We start from the raw sequence: 17,523 nt of genomic DNA, 5'->3' as shown, positions 1-17,523 counted from the left end.
AATGGAGAACCAGGGTGATTGAAGAAGGCTCGCTCGTTTTTACCACCCACCCAGCAATTCTGTAGAAGCAACACTAGAGGGAGCCACAAGCCAGGCTTGTGCACAAGCATATATGGCCGCGACCACACACACACACACACACACACACGCTTTCAATGGACTGTTAAGTCCATTGAACACTTTTATTGTGTTCTGCTGGCTTTTGTTTTAGTTTCTCCCTGACACACACACACACACACACACACACACACACACACACACACACACACACACACACACACACACACACACACACACAGTGATCCATGAAAATAACTATTCTGTCCCTATCGGTTTACAACTCGAACGGCGCTGTGTCGACTAGTAGAGCATCGGCCGGTCAGCGCGGGCACTCGCGCCTCCGGGCGCGCCTCCTCGGCCTCAAGCTCTACTCAGTCGGCGCGCCTCCGTCATGGACAAGCGTGTGCGTGTGAACGTGTGTTCAGCGTTCCCCTAGCGTAGCTTCCTGGTTGCTATGTGGGGGGGAACAACAAAAGACAGGTCCGCGTCGCATCAAAGCCCCGCCTCTCGGAGGAGGAGAAGGACCTCCTCCTCGCGAGCCTCGCGTAATAAACCCCCGCCTCGCAGCGCCGCGTCCTCCTTCTCATCCTCCTCCTCGCGAGCCTCGCTAATAAACCCTGTCTCGAAAAGCCCCGCATCGCCCCGAAGCCCCGTGCCTAAAAACGAGCGCTCTGTCTTCAATCACCCTGGATCTCCATTCACCCTGTGACATATATAAATCTCATTGCAGAATTTAGAATATATTTAATGAATGAAAGACAGCAACTGACCGCATATAGCCTATCCAGCATGCATTCGCCTATATTCATTCATCTATCTGTCCTGGAAAGTTACAGTAGGGCAGCTAGGGCTAACACCCCATCCGCACTGCCAGCGATGCGACGCGACGCGAGCGGGCAATGAAATCTCATTAAAATACATGTTTTTCAATGAGACCGTCCTGACCTACCGCGAGCGACAACGAACCGTGCAGCGACGTCGTCCACCCCTCCTATTTTCGCTCGCAGGGTCTCTATTTGAGCGAGGTTTCGCGGCTGTGCCCCGCCCCAAACACTTTTTATTGTTTTTTATTTATTGATTAAATACTTTATTAACAGATTTGTAAACAGTACAGGTAGGATTTTACTATGGTTGTTAAAAGGATAACACAAAAAAACCTAAAGGAACTTGTTTCCATTCTGGACATGGTTGATATCTGCACACTGCTTTGTCATAGAGTGAAAAAAAATTGTGCTTTGTGCCTGTTCGATATACATCTATAGTATAGGCTATTATTTTTAATTGTCAGTTGTTTTATAAAGAGTGGAGGAACTTGGATTTTCAAATAGGCTACCTATAGTGGACGGACAACACATCAGCTACTGCACATCACTTTGTTCTTCATATTTGAGGATTGTTCTAAACACAGCACGTAGGCTAGGCCTATAATAGTGAGACCCTCATTACTTCATATTTTATTTATAGCCTATAAAGTTCAAACGACCACCATCAAACAGTAGGCTACAGTGAGTGAAAAAAGCTCTGCTATTCAGTGGTGGAAAGGTAGTCAGATATCATATTTTACTTAAGTAAAAGTAGCAAACAATGTGAATAAATAGGCTACTCTGTTACAACAAGTAGGCTAAAAGGCCAATGTTCAGTAAAAGTAGGCTACAAAAGTATTGGCATCAAAATATACTTAAAGTACCTAAAGTAAAAGTACTAAAATGTTTGAAAATAGGTAGCAGATCTACACGCTCACAATGCATGGTGATGCATTGTGAGCTTGTAGATCGGCTATTTTCAAATAGCCTATGTATACAATTGGGCTAAAGTGGTTAATGTATGTTTTATAATTTAATAATGTATATCTGCAAAGTAACTAACTAAAGTTTTCAAATAATTGTGTAGTGGAGTAAAAGTAGGAATATTTGCCTGAATTGCCTCTGAGATGTAGTGGAGAAGTAAAAGTATTGAAATTTGGAAATACTCCAGTAAAGTAAAAATAACTCAAAATTGTATTTAATTTAAGTAGGCCTACAGTACTTGAGTACATGTACCAGTTACTTTCCACTTCCACCACAGCCGCTATTTATTTATTTATTGCTTCTTCGGGAATTGTCCTGAAAATTTGGGATCTATACGCTACATGTTTCCTAGCTGTAGAATACAACTCTCGTAGACGTATTTATGATTCTGACGTTTTCAATCTACGAGAGTTGTAGGGTTCACCCCCCATGGACACAGGGACTTTCAGCACTATACCCCGTAGACACTCCAAACATGTACAAATTGAAGGAAAAAAACGGTGCTCACCCCCACGTCCCAAATGTTAACTCTCGCTACGGGGTAGTAGTTTAATGTAATAATCCATATCTTTCAACAAAGAAGTGTTTTAATGCCGTCTGTGGCCGATTCTGTCGGAAGTTCCCAATGGGTGGTAGCGACGCGCCCATCTGGTGAAACCCAGAATTACACTCAATGTAAACAGAGAGTAAACAAGGGTGAAAAAATGGCGTTCGGCCACAGACGGCATTAAAACACTTCTTTATTGAAAAGATATGAATTATTACATTAAACTACTACCCCGTAGAGAGAGTTAACATAGCGTGGGGGTAAGCACCATTTTTTCAATTTGTACATGTTTGGAGTGTCTACGGGCCGGGTATAGTGCTGAAAGTCCCTGTGTCCATGGGGGGTGACCGTGAACCCTACAACTCTCGTAGATTGAAAACGTCAGAATCATAAATACGTCTACGAGAGTTGTATTCTACAGCTAGGAAACATGTACTGTAGCGTATAGATCCCAATTTTTCAGGACAATTCCCGAAGAAGCAATAAATAAATAAATAGCGGCTGTGGTGGAAGTGGAAAGTAACTGGTACATGTACTCAAGTACTGTAGGCCTACTTAAATACAATTTTGAGTTATTTTTTACTTTACTGGAGTATTTCCAAATTTCAATACCTTTCCACTACATCTGAGAGGCAATTCAGGCAAATATTCCTACTTTTACTCCACTACACAATTATTTGAAAACTTTAGTTACTTTGCAGATATACATTATTAAATTATAAAACATACATTAACCACTTTAGCCTAATTTTATACATAGGATATTTGAAAATAGCCGATCTACAAGCTCACAATGCATCAACATGTATTGTGAGCTTGTAGATCTGTACCTATTTTCAAACATTTTAGTAGCCTACTTTTACTTTAGGTACTTTAAGTATATTTTGATGCCAATACTTTTGTAGCCTACTTTTACTGAACATTGGCCTTTTACTTGTTGTAGAGTAGCCTATTTCTTCACATTGTTTGCTACTTTTACTTAAGTAAAATATGATATCTGACTACTTCTTCCACCACTGAATAGCGGAGCTTTTTTCACTCACTGTAGCCTACTGTTTGATGGTGGTCGTTTGAACTTTATAGGCTATAAATAAAATATGAAGTAATGAGGGTCTCACTATAGGCCTAGCCTACTGCGTTTAGTAGAACAATCCTCAAATATGAAGAACAAAGTGATGTGCAGTAGCTGATGTGTTGTCCGTCCACTATAGGTATTTGAAAATCCAAGTTCCTCCACTCTTTATAAAACGTCTGACAATAAAAAATAATAGCCTATACTATAGATGTAGTATATCGAACAGGCACAAAGCACTATTTTTTTCCCACTCTATGACAAAGCAGTGTGCAGATCTCAATCAGGTCCACAATGGAAACAAGTTCCTTTAGGTTTTTTTGTGTTATCCTTTTAACAACCATAGTAAAATCCTACCTCTACACTGTTCACAAATCTCTCTGTTAATAAAGTATTTAATCAATAAATAAAAAACAATAAAAAAGTGTTTGGGGGCGGGGCACAGCCGCGAAACCTCGCTCAAATAGAGACCCTGCGAGCGAAAATAGGAGGGGTGGACGACGTCGCTGCATGGTTCGTTGTCGCTCGCGGTAGGTCAGGACGGTCTCATTGAAAAACATGTATTTTAATGAGATTTCATCGCCCGCTCGCGTCGCGTCGCGTCGCATCGCTGGCAGTGCGGATGAGGCGCTGTCCACGGCGTGGTCCTGAACACACAAAACGAGGGAGGCAGAGAGACATTATAAGCCTGCTGCTACCACATAGAACCACACCGTTATGGTGTAACTATAGTCGTTTCCTTCACCTCACATCAAAGCATATCACGTATGAGATCATTAATTATGGAAACGTGAAAAGCCATGTGCTGATTTCTCAGAGAGAGAGAGAGAGAGAGAGAGAGAGAGAGAGAGAGAGAGAGAGAGAGAGAGAGAGAGAGATGGGGGGGGGGGGCACTGGGCCGTCTATGGACCGGACAGTCCCTACTACTCACCTCTGTCCCGGGGGCTCCGTGAATTCACCGAGTCCCGTCGCCCCCCCGACGTTGTCGCGCGTGCTGCTCCAGTTTTGCGGTGAATCTTCCCGTTTTAATCCATCTCGGCTGCTGCTTCTTTCACGCCCCAAGTCACCCCGAAATCCCGAAGCCACCTAATAATAATACCGACACACCTCAGTGAAGTTAGCAGCACCCCATATGATTAAAACTTGAATAAAAATTGTGTCATTCTTTAGTGCTGGATTTGTGCTGAATTGTGCCGTAAATTTTAGAATTTATGCTGGTATCATTTTTGAGATATTTTAAGTTATATGGTTATGAGCTTTGCTGAGCATTGCACCCCACATTTTTTTCCTCCAAATTGACCAAAAATGGTCTCATTCTTTAGTGCTCATTGAGCTCTAATTTGTGCAGTTGAAATTAACAATTGTGCTTTTTTTTATATCAATATTTATATGGTTATAAGCTTTGCTGAGCGTTGCACTGAGGTGCCGTCCTCTCCTGTTCCCCGGAGCCCTGCCGCCCGCACCCGCAGCCCTGCCACATCCTGGCGCGGATCGGACACACGGTGCGCCTCGGCGCGCTCCTGCCAAGCCGCCAGCCGGCACGGATACAGAACGCGCTCAACCGCGCCCTGGCCAGCCTCCGGCACCAGACCACCGGGCCCGGGTCGGACTCCTCGTCGTCCTCCTCCTCCTCCTCCTCCGCCACCACCGCGACCACCTCCCAGATGTCTCCCCTGCTGCCCTACAACCTCAGCCTGGAGATGGTGGCGCGGACGCCCGCGGGAGGCGACCCGGAGTCGCTGTCCCGTAGCGCCTGCCAGGACCTGGTGGTCAGAGGGGTGTCCGCCGTGCTGGCGTTCCCCCGCTCCTCCTCCGAGCTGATCCAGGTGGAGTTTCTGTCCTCCTTCCGGGAGATTCCGTTCATTTCCATCCTGGAGGATACGGAGCCCCTCCGGACCAAGGTAGACCAACGGTGTCTTTTAATTGTGTGTGTGCGTGTGCGCGCGCGTGCGCGCGTGTTTTTATATTGTACCTGTAGCAAACTCAGTGGTGTGTTCTAGTTTTTTTTTTGAAGGTATACTATGATTATTCCCTGCCTCCCACACGCACGGCATGCGCGCGTCTATAATTAATTAAATGTAAAAAATTTGCGCGTGTGTGGCCCACAAAAACATTGCATGTGAACATTTTCCGCGTGCTTCGCGCGCGTGTGTGTCTCGCTCTGTAATGTCGGTCTTGCTCTCGTTCTGTCTCTCGTACCACTCTCGGTTCCTTGTTTGTTTTTGTTGTTGGCGCTGCCTGTCTCACTCTTCCGGGGCTTTACCTGCTGGGGCCAGTGTTGCCATGTCCGCGTATTATAAGCGACTTTGGGCTTGTTTTTCTGTAAAGTTTTCTTGTAAAATGTTGGTCGTTGTGGGTTGCGTTTTTTTGGGGCTTGTTTCTAAAGTGTACTTGCTTAGGCTTGCTTCAAAAAATAGCGTAGGTTTTAAGTGCTCATGTGGCCTAAGTTGCTTCTTTTGGGCTTGTTTTCATAGAACTGGTTGCTTATTTCTCTCGCAAAATCTGGCAACACTGGCTGGTGAATGAAATCACAGAAGACTCGTCCCTAAACACACTCGCCCCGGGTCTAATCCGGCGGCCTCTGTCCGCGAAATGAATGGGGGCGAGTGTGTTTTGGGGCGAGCGTTCCGGCTACCACCGGAACGCTCGCCCAGAATCGTTTTTTTTTTACTCTCTCTCGCTTTGCTGCCTGAGCGCACACACACACACACACACACACACACACACACACACACACACACACACACACACACACACACGTTGGGCTGGGCTATTATGACCAAATCAAATGTTTGGTCACAATGTTTAGCTAATATACTTGATATTGATAATATGACAATATTTTTGGGATGACTGTTGGTACTTTCGGAATAATTTACAATATTTTTTGAGAAAAGACCATTAGTAATATGGATTCAAGAGATTCAGCAACAAAAACACAAACAATGAAAGAATAACAATAAGTAGCAGTAATCACTGGATGTGATTACTTAACAGGTAGAAGCATTGGTTGTTCATTTCACTCAGCCTACAAGAGTCTAATAGCCTAAAGTTTAGAACATTCTATCACTTAATTGTAAAATGCAACCTTTGAGCAGAGCACGTCATCCATTTTCAAACATATCTTTAAATAATGGTCCTCACTATTGCTCATTATATATTATGTCTGCATGTCTGAGGTGGACTGTGGACAGTTCCCACTGATTACACCATTTTCAATCTTAATTGTAATTTTTATGATGCAAAAACATTGGCTTCTATTTCAGCATGCTAACTTTCCAGGAAGACAAAGACTGTAGTTTCCATTAGCTTGGAATCCCAACCGATGACATCAATGGTAGGAAGGTTCCTGAATTGTCCAAAGCCCATGCACCTCTGACACAGTCAGTAGACAGAAATGGAGCCATCTTACACTCTCTCTCTCCCTCTTTCTCTCTCTCTCTCTCTCTCTCTCTCTCCCTTTCGCCCTCCTTAGGTCGTTGTTGTTCCGCCCGTTCTAAATCTATCTGATTATTATTGATGACATAAGAATGCTTTCCTCAGGTCCGCGGAGGCTTACAAAAGAAAAACGTGTGCCGAACCGGAGGATAGCGTGCTCTACAGAAGAGCCCCTGGTCGTTGCATTTGCTCAGCATTGCCTTTGTGCGCTCTGGATTTGCATACCCCCCCAATGTGCACTCGCATTACTAGTGAGGAGAGCATTTCCCTCCGGATCATCATTTGATTAAACTAAGTGACTTAATATCGTGTTGCTGAAAACTCCTGCATTGGTAATATACAAAGCTCAGAGCACTCTGGGCTGGTTAAAGTAATCGTATTGTGTTTGTCTGAGTGTGTGCGTGTTTGAGTGTACTGTATGCGTGTATGAGAGAGAGAGAGAGAGAGAGAGAGAGAGAGAGAGAGAGAGTGTGTGTGTGTGTTTGTGTGTGTGTGTGTGTGTGTGTGTGTGTGTGTGTGTGTGTGTGTGTGTGTGTGTGTGTGTGTGTGTGTGTGTGTGCGCTCGCGTGCGTGTGTGCGTGCGTGTGTTCACTGCTGTTGCCGTCAATTCTACAGTGGTTCCTCAGGCTCTGGAGGGGGAAAATGCTGATGTGCTCCACTGCTTGATCAATCAAATTAATTTGGAACCACACTGAGACAATATTCCTGCAAATGATCTGTAAATGCATATACTCACTGAGAGACACATACACACACACTTACACACACACATACACGCGCGCGCACACACACACACACACACACACACACACACACACACACACACACACACACACACACACACACACACACACACAGGCAGGCAGATATAAACACATACAGAAACACTCTCACATCCCCCCACACACAGGCACACTCACGAGTAAACACCGACTCAAATATGCACGCACACACACACACACACATACACTACACTACATCCACCTCGTTATGGTTGGTTTGAAGCAGATGTACGGAATGAGCAAATCAAATTTTCTCACTCTCTCTTTCTCCCATTTTTCTGTGGTGGAGAGAGAGAGAGAGAGAGAGAGAGAGAGAGAGAGAGAGAGAGAGAGAGAGAGAGAGAGGGAGAGAGAGAGAGAGAGAGAGAGAGAGACAGGATAAACTGAGGCTGTTGAGACATTTATGAGCACATCACGATAGCTCACTTTTCTTTATGACCACATAACACCCCCCACCACCAACAACAACACCCCCTAGCTACAGCTAACTAGCATGGTCCTTAACTTTAATAGACTCACTTTCTAGTTAGGTTTGGGAATGGGAAAATCCTTTAGGATTTTAACCATTCCGGTTCCTTAACGATTCCCTCTTAACGGTCCGATTCCTTAACGGTTCTCTTTAACGATTCCTATAGTCAATTATTTTCTTTTATAATTTTGGCCGTCATTACAATGTTTTATAAACACAAATTCAATCATACGTACAGTATCACATACATTATTATTGTAGTGGTTCTCAAAGTGAGGTTCAGGGACCCTCCGGGTTACTTGAGGGGGTTCCAAATGTAACCTTTACAGGTCTGTAACTCTCAAAATTGAGAACCACCGGTATTGTAATTGTATAGCAGACGTGAAGTCCACATACCAGCTCTGACAGTGTGATAAACCTGTTCCGAAAACGGTTCCAAATGTCGGGGAACCGTTTCAGCCATCCATTTTGGGGTTTTCACACATCTTTTCTAAAGCATGTTGTAACTAAACAAGGACGTATGACATACAATAGATGTCATTGTGACTGGAGAGCTAGGACGTGGCTTCTGTGTTCATGATCTGAGAAGAGGAAAGACACAGAAGTAGTGCTGTCAAAGTTAGCGCGTTATTGACACATTAACGCATGAGCGAATTAACCGCGAGGTGTGAATGAGCTGCACGCAAAGTTGTGTGTCCTCTCTCTCTCTCTCTCTCTAGTTACTAGTTACTCTAGTTACTAGTTACTTTTCAGATATAAATGATGATATTATGAAACATACATTAACCACTTTAGCCCTATTTTATACATAGGCTATTTGAAAATAGACGATCTACAAGCGACGCGTTGTGAGCTTGTTGATCTGCTATTTTCAAACATTTTTGTACTTTTACTTTTGGTACTTTAAGTACATTCTGATACCAATACTTTTTAATAAGAGTGCGTGGCTCAGCTTTGGGGGTACTATGCGTCTTGATTTGAGTCATTTCCCATCGTCAGAATCAATTGCACAGCAGTGTCATTAGATGACATTGTCATATGTTTTGATCGATGTAAATGAGGCTATTCATAATAAATGACAGTTTTGATTGGCCACATTCCATATGCTAATGCTAATCTACCAAATAAATCTACGAAATCTTTGTAAAATAATATGTATATATGTCTGTAAAGGTTGAGTCTCCTGTTGGTGGTCTTGTATCAGTACCCCTGCTTCATCTCTCTGTCAGCTAAGGGGTCCTTGGCTGGAAAAATTGGGGCCTGTGCCCTGGTACATATGAAACGGGGGTCCTTAAAATTAAAGAGCCAGAATCACTGGCCTAGATAGTCATTTAGGCTAATGACCACATAGTAGACTATGTCTTCCTAGCTTAGCAATCACAGCATTCAAGTAACACAAATCTACAGGTTTATAATGTTTTATTTGTTCTTACAAAATTGTGGCCACAAGTAGCCTATGTTATATCAAGTTATTGTTATGATGGTTATATGAACATTACAGGTCCACAAAAGGAACCCACGACAACAGGTGATTTAGCCATATATATATATATTAGCACATTTTCGTCATGTAGGCAATAGAGGGAAGTTTATTTATTTATGGTCAACATGTACTTACTGGCAGTATGGACGATCGGTAGCTTAGCTACCTACGTAGCATAGTTTGGATCTACTATTGTGAAATATTGCATTTTTACGTTTTATACTTTATTTTGATGGCATAGTTTGGATCTGCTATGGTGAAATATAGCATTTCAGTAGCTTAGCTACGTACTTACCATAGTTTGGATCTGAATGAATACATTGGATAACATATCCAGTGAGAGAGTGTGTGACGCGTTGTGGGCTTGTAGATCTGCTATTTTCAAAAACTTTTGACAAAATGTGAAAAACATGCAATGTTTTTGCAAACATTTTTAGACCACAAATGTTATGGTGGTCCCTGGCACTAACCTCATGGTTGGACATACAGTCAGTGGAAAAAGCATGCACATTTTTTACTTTAGTAAAAGTATCAATACTGCAATGTAGAAAATGTAAAATGACTATGTTATAAGTAAATGTCCGGCATGAAAAATGTGCTTGAGTAAAAGTACAAAAACATTGGTATCTAAATGTACTTAAAGTACCAAAACTAGAAAATAGGCTACTCATTATGCAGAATATCCCATTGCACAAGTTGTGAAATGTGTGACATCTTTTGAAAATAGCAGATGTACAAGATCTGTGAGCTTGTACATCGGCTATTTTAGAATGGACGAAATGTTTATAGGGGTGAAGTGGTTAATGTAAGTTTTGTAATAATAATCGAAATCTACAAAGTAGTACTGAAGTTGTCAAATAAAAAAAGGTAGGCCTACTGCCACATAACACTACAGGCCTTCACATAATGAACATAGGCCTACTGTAGTGTGCACATAACACTATAAATAGCAAGGTTAACATTAGGCTAGGACTGTAGTAGTTCAGATGACACCTTGTCAAAACAACTATACAGGAAAAAAGCAACATCACTGTGGGTGGAAACACGATCGCATCGTCCACCACCAGCGTCATGGCCGAACTGTTTTTTGCACTTTCTCCATTACAACCCGTACATCTACATAAACGTTCAGGTTTCAAATATAAAGTGCGTACCCCATGGCCATGGATGTTACAATTATATACGGGCCGTCAGAAGTACCCGTGTCTTCCGTGTTGTTCAATGAAAAGCATTCTAATTCGATCAATGGCCTCTTTCTCCGAATTTTCTCCATGCTTTCAACTAAGCGACCCTAGCGGTTGGGAGGTGTATTGCACTCTGATACATTGTAACTGTATGAGGAAATGGCCCTCGATCGGATTAAAATGCTTTTTATTGAACAACACGGAATAAACGGATACTGTTGAGGAACCGTCCATCATTATAACGTCCGTGGCCACAAGGTAAGTACTTTATATTTGAAATCTGAACGTTTATGTAGATGTAGGGCCGTAAATGGAGAAAGTGCAAACACCAGGTTGAAGTTCATCAATGACGGTCGTGACAGACGATTGTCTTAAGATCAGTAGTATATCCATTGTCAGACAAACCAAAATACGAAAATATCTCTGGCAAACACAATAACGCACGCTGCGCGCGCACACACACACACACACTTAAGATCAGTAGTATATCCATTGTCAGACAAACCAAAATACGAAAATATCTCTGGCAAACACAATAGCGCGCACACACACACACACACACACACACACACACACACACACACACACACACACACACACACACACACACACACACACACACACACACACACACACACACACACACACACACACACACACACACACACACACACACACACACACACACACGCGCGCCACGAGGGAGGCGGCATGTGGTGGAACGCTGTGTGGAACCTCATCCAGGAGAATAACAGGAGGATAGATTCCATAGCCCGAAGGGACAGTCATGTGTTTGATTGGTTGTTGTTGGTTGTCAGGGCAATATCACAACCAATCGGTGGACGGACATTTAATTATGACGCGTTTCAGAACCCTTTTTTAGCAAACCCGCCCCCTTTTTCCAACAGACCAACCAGACTTACCCAACCCCGCCCCTTTTTCACCGACGCCCCGCCTCTCTTTAAATAGCTTCAGAGGTTAACTCCCCCTTTTGGCCATTTCGCCGTTTTCTGCGTGTTAGACTGGATTCTCCAGTCAAAAAGTCTAGGGTATATGCATCTCTGCCAGGATGCATGCCCTAATGATAACCTAGTGTAGGCAGGGAAATGTTTATGTACTGTACAGCCTTGAAAATAGCAGGGGATGTGATTACCATTCGTACATCGTTGTCTGCCTCCCTGTCTCTCTGCTACACAGTCATTGTCTACTCTACCTACTGTACTTCCATCATTCTCTCAGATTTCCGTCATTCAAATTTCTCTCTAAACTGCAAAGTCTGATTGTTAAGGCCATGTGGCAGTGGGCGTACCAACCTTTATAATCTGTACCAATAAGAACAAAACTCCTCCACAAGGACAATGTTTATGCGACTAAGAGATTCGATGGAAAATATATATTTTTCCACGCATAGATGATCAACTATGATGCAACTTTCAAGAGTTGACATGTCTGTCTCAAGCCCTGGCTTGTGCTGGCGATTGCAGGCTTGCAATTGACTAGTAACTGGAGGGATAATGGCTCTGCAATTATTATCATTGACTGATTTGAAAAAATAATCAGGAATTGAGGTCTTTGATCTTCTGGCAGCATGCACCAAATGTATGACACTGATTGGCCCAGCAGCAGGGATACAGTATGCAAGATTAGCAGCAGACAGACAAAGACCAACACACTCGCAAATGCATGCGTGTGTGCGTGTTTATGTGTGTGTGTGTGTGTGTGTGTGTGTGTGTGTGTGTGTGTGTGTGTGTGTGTGTGTGTGTGTGTGTGTGTGTGTGTGTGTGTGTGTGTGTGTGTGTGTGTGTGTGTGTGTGACCCATGAACCATAGCCTATACAAACTCCATGGCTAGTGGAAATAAAGTGTCTGGCTACAGGAGACCTCTCAACCTTATTTCAGATGCTACTCTTGCTCAGTGATCCTAATTCTCAATTCCCCTTTTTGTCTTGCCCACATAGCAAAACCCACAAGGACATTTCTCTCTACTGTATAGTAGTAAGTAGGTATAGGCTACTACAGTGTATGTGTGGTAACCTTTTCGTGGAAGTGAGTCTGTCAAACTTTTTTTTTTAAATGGCAATGCTCGTGGACTGTACAGTGCATAGAGGAGAAATTTTAAGAAACTGGCGAAAACGTAGTAGTTAAGATTAGGTGATAATTTTCACAAATCTTGGATAAACATGCATTTACAATTCTGTGGTTGTAATTATTTTATCACCAACGTCTTTAATAGGGGTCACACCCACATATGTCTCAGAAACGCTGAGGAAAGCCGAGGGCTGAAACACATCCGTTTCCCTCTGCTGCTGTGCCTTATTTAAAAGTGTTGCTGTACATACTTATTTGCGAGTGCTGACGACTTCATTTGCTATAATCTGAGCAACACTACACCGCAATATCTCCATCCTCTGTTACGCCCGAAATAAGATTCAGCTAGTCCTGGCGGTGGTAGCGTATCGATGGCACTTATCGCCTCCGTTTCTCCGTGCCTACAGGCTGCTATGCTTAGATAACCGTAGTTATTTACTGGGCTAAGTGGTTGATCACCACACGGCTGCATTTGCTGCGTTCGTGTATGTGGTTGTGTGTGTGCGTGCACATGCCCATGCATGTGACATGCATTTCATGCATGTGTGAGCACGTAAATGTAATTTCGCGCCTACCGCCTGTGCATGTCTTTGTGTGGATATTCCAATTTGGTGTGTGTGTGTGTGTGTGTGTGTGTGTGCGTCTGCCTCTCCCTCATCCCATTGCTCTTGGCTCCAATCCCCCAGCAGCACGGTTGGCTGAGATTAAAGTCCCCTGTATTATACTTAGCATCAGGAGATGCAGGCAAATTAGGCGAAAATTAAACAGTGCTATTTGCATATAATTATACACAACTGAAAGCATGGCAACTGCTTGGATAGCCCACCGGCCAACCAGTTAACGGAGAGGCAGAGCTTTAATTAGCTATGCAAATGGAACTAGTTGGCCTTATTCAATCAAGTGCTGTTTATTTGGACTGTGAGAAAACCAGTCCAAATAAATTACTTGTGCACTTTCAACAGCATTTTATTCATTATGTATGAGCCGATGTAGAGAGTATGGTAGTTGTTCTCGTTTTATCCTGTGACAGAAAATCAGTGCCGTGCCATGGGGCTTGTACCCGATCGAAGTCGGATTATCGCACGCCCTGCTGGCCCATGTGTGCGCTCCTCTGCGGTGACATGTTTTTTTTTTTTTTCGTTCAGGTTATACAGCTAATATGTTCTGGTTCTCACAGTGGCGTGCACAGACATTTTGAGGGGCAGGTGCTCAAGTAAAAAAAAAAGGGCACCTTGCGCGGCGCGCGGAACCGCCAGCTGCCCTAGTAGTGTGAGAAGAAAATTGCAATGCACATTTTGGGGAATGTTAATATATTAGAAGTTTTTAATCCAGAATTGATCGATGTCACCATGGGCTACATACTGTAAAAAAAAAAGAAAAAACGTTTTTCTTTATTTATTTATTTTTCAAAAGGGCACTTCTGGTCAAGAGGGCAAAGGGCAGGTGCTCTAGCACCACCTAGAGTCTATCTCTGCACGTCCCTGGGTTCTCATCTCGGTCGCAGCCGCATTTTCAGGAATCAGACTCGCACCCCGCCAAGAACACCTTTCCCAGCCTGCTTGCTCTCTCTTTCGCTCTCTCTCTCTCTCTCTTTCTCGATCGCTCTCTCTGTCGCTTTCTCTCAGAAACAAACATTCAGTCGGGCACACACCATCAGACACCCGTCAATCTCATCCTCTCTGCATGACATCACTCAATGGTTGCTCTCCTCTCTTCCTCTCCCCAAAACACAAACATTAAACCACCCATGCCCCCCCCCCCACACACTATTCATCTTACTCTCTAAACACCACACTCCCTGTATCCGTATCTCTCTCTATCTTTATCCACCTTTTTCATCTTCTCTCTCTTCCCTCTTTCTTTTTACCTCATTCTTTCAACATCTCTCCCTCTCTCTTTCACACTCTCTTTCTCTACCTCCCATCTCTCCTCCTCTGTGTGCATCCGTTAGCCGGGAAATATTAATGTGTTCAGTGAAGTGTTTGAAGCTGTGTTGGAGAGACGCGCTGACCTCCGGCTTACAGGAAATGTATAAATTGGTTAGGCTTTTTTTTAGCACAGTAACAAAATCTCTCCTCACAGTTAGAAATTAGCATGATGTCATGTCACATATCAACATGGTGAAACAGCAACCTGTGTTTATTAGCTGTAAATAAGCACTGTGACACCATGATAGATATTCAGATTTGTTCAGATTTTTATTGTAGGGATAGCCCTTTGGGGTGCAGCATCTCATTTTCGAGGGGGTCCCATAAAAACATTAACAACAGACAGATACACACATACAATACAAGTATACAGATACATTCAAACACAGATAGCTTGCTCACCCTCTTCCACCCACCCCACCAACCACCACATCATCAGCTGTTAAACAACAGAAGAGAAGGAAGGGCACAGTGCAACTACTATCAGTGTATATATCCCTACAGGTACAGTCAATTTAGAAGCATAAACAAGTTGTATCAAGGGAAGTCCTGAGGGGTCAGAAGGAGGAAATGGAGCTATGTAGTAGATTAGAATGACCTTCGTCCAACCTCTTTAAAGATGTGTGGGACATCAAAGTAAGGATATTGCTAGTGTCTAAGTGAATATGATGATGTATATTGAGCTAATACTGTTTCAAAGAAGGAAGCCGGGCAACTAAAGTAAATGCATTAACGTTTTTAAAAAGAGAAACCAATCTACAGTAATTGCCTTCTTGATTTAGGCTGCAACCAATTGAGTGAGGTGAACATGAGGCAGTGATGAGTTCCATATAGACCTCAAGACAAACCGGCACAAGTCATACAAAACATTAAGAGGCTTAAGATGAGGTTCTGTGGTGTTCTGCATACACAACATCAGCATAATCTATAATAGGAAGTAACACTTGAGAGATTATTATTTTCCTAACTTCAAATGAAAAGCAATTAATTGAACGGTAGAGTGAACTCAGGCAACCTAGCTATAGCTACTGTATACACTACATTATTTTGTGAAAAGAATAGACAGACAGACAGACCTAGATTGTCTGCTGTATATCTATGTCTGTCTGTCTGTCTGTCTGTCTGTTATTTTTTTTTTGCGGAATGTTGTGGAATATTGTGGAATACACCAACATTAAGGTGAGGAGAGATAAAACCTAACCCTCCTGCAGTGTTCGCTGCCGCGAGCGGGGATGGGGCGTATGGGAGGGTAATTCTCCTGGACACTATTGGTTGAACGTCTAGGTTGGAGTCTTGTTGTGATGCCAATTACCAATTCCTCCATGACCACTGCTGATTGGTCTTGGGTATTAGATGAGTCATCTAGCTTGGTGTCTCCCCCAATGACCCCATGTGACCTAGGCAAACATTCAGCAGAATAGAAGATCTATAAGTTCATAGATGGAAAAAGAAATGGACCACGTATAGACTCTGTTTTTCAGACCAAGGACCCCTTAGCTGAGAGAGAGATGAAGCAGGGACCCCCACTACATATTGTAGTAAAAATTCAATTGAGTTGCAGATTAAACTCATTCATTTCATAGATAGCTTCATAGACTTGTTTTACAGCACTCATCAGTGTTGTGGAAATTAATATTCTTTATCTGTTTACATATCTTTTCTATTCATATGTTTGAGTCATGCTAATGTGTATTTTCAGACATTAACCCTCAGTACTTTGTCTGCTCTTTTTTCCCCTCTACACCAAACCTATTAACCGAAAATAGCCGATCTACAAGCCCACGTGTCGCAGCGCTGTGTTGTTGGCTTGAAGATTGGCTATTTTCAACAGAGCAGATCTACATGCCCACAAGGGGTTGCAGCACGTGTTGTTGGCTTGTAGATCTGCTATTTTCTGCAAATGTTCCCCCCAGAATAGGGGGGGGGGTTTCTTTTAATCATCTGGGGACCCCCCAAAATAATTTGGGGATCCCCCTGGGTGTCCCGACCCCCAGTTTGAGAACCACTGACCTAGAGGATGTTAGCCTTATTAATCTGGTACTGATAATTGATTTGGTTTTCAACATTCTTAGTACAAAACAAAATATTTGTTGGTCTCTTTACTTACTGTATGTGCATTGTAGAAATTGCTTTTTCAATCTATGTTCCCATCATGTTAACCTTTCAGGTCAGAACACAGCTCATTAACTTGTATATTTGTAAAATGTATAGCAGTGAATTACAGATTTATATTTCAAGACACAATTATATGATAACATAAGGTGCACCTTTATTGACTCCCAGAGGGGAAAATTCAATATACAGTATTATAATACAACAACATTTCAGTATGAATAACCTACATGGTTATCAATTACTACATAATTGATAACCATGTTTTGCATTAGTTCTGTTATTAGTCGTCTTGTCTTTTCCCCAAAAAATAGTGGTAAGGTGATCTGACTGCAAATACAAATATAAGCCTATTAATTTATTCAAATACACTGGCGTGATAGCTTGGCTCATTTGTGGTGTATCCCCCTGGAGACAAATGCACCAATACAAGGCTATGGTAACAGTCATGTATACTGTTCACTTAATATCAGAATACTGATTGATTTAAGCTGTTACAATTCATGACCCGCTTTAATTACTTCAGTCTATATTAGTGACTAGTATTACAATATTATTGTCTTTTTTGTGTCCA

General features: G+C 42.7%; 1 pseudogene across 1 annotated transcript in view; it reads left to right on the top strand.

Moving 5' to 3' along the window:
* Nucleotides 1-4,370: 4,370 nt before the first annotated feature.
* The window catches only part of LOC308074109 (glutamate receptor ionotropic, NMDA 3B-like), a 79,032-nt pseudogene continuing 65,879 nt past the window's right edge, over nucleotides 4,371-17,523 (top strand). The window contains exons 1-2 of the transcript in view: nucleotides 4,371-4,476; nucleotides 4,889-5,367. The product of the transcript in view is annotated as a glutamate receptor ionotropic, NMDA 3B-like (transcript). The remainder of the gene's footprint in view (nucleotides 4,477-4,888; nucleotides 5,368-17,523) is intronic.

Source organism: Gymnoscopelus braueri, assembly GCF_963280865.1.
Source record: "Gymnoscopelus braueri genome assembly, chromosome: 19".
In the NCBI taxonomy this organism is placed as follows: Eukaryota; Metazoa; Chordata; class Actinopteri; order Myctophiformes; family Myctophidae; genus Gymnoscopelus; species Gymnoscopelus braueri.
Note: the sequence above shows the minus strand (reverse complement) of the source record. Positions and strands in the feature narration are given on the sequence as shown.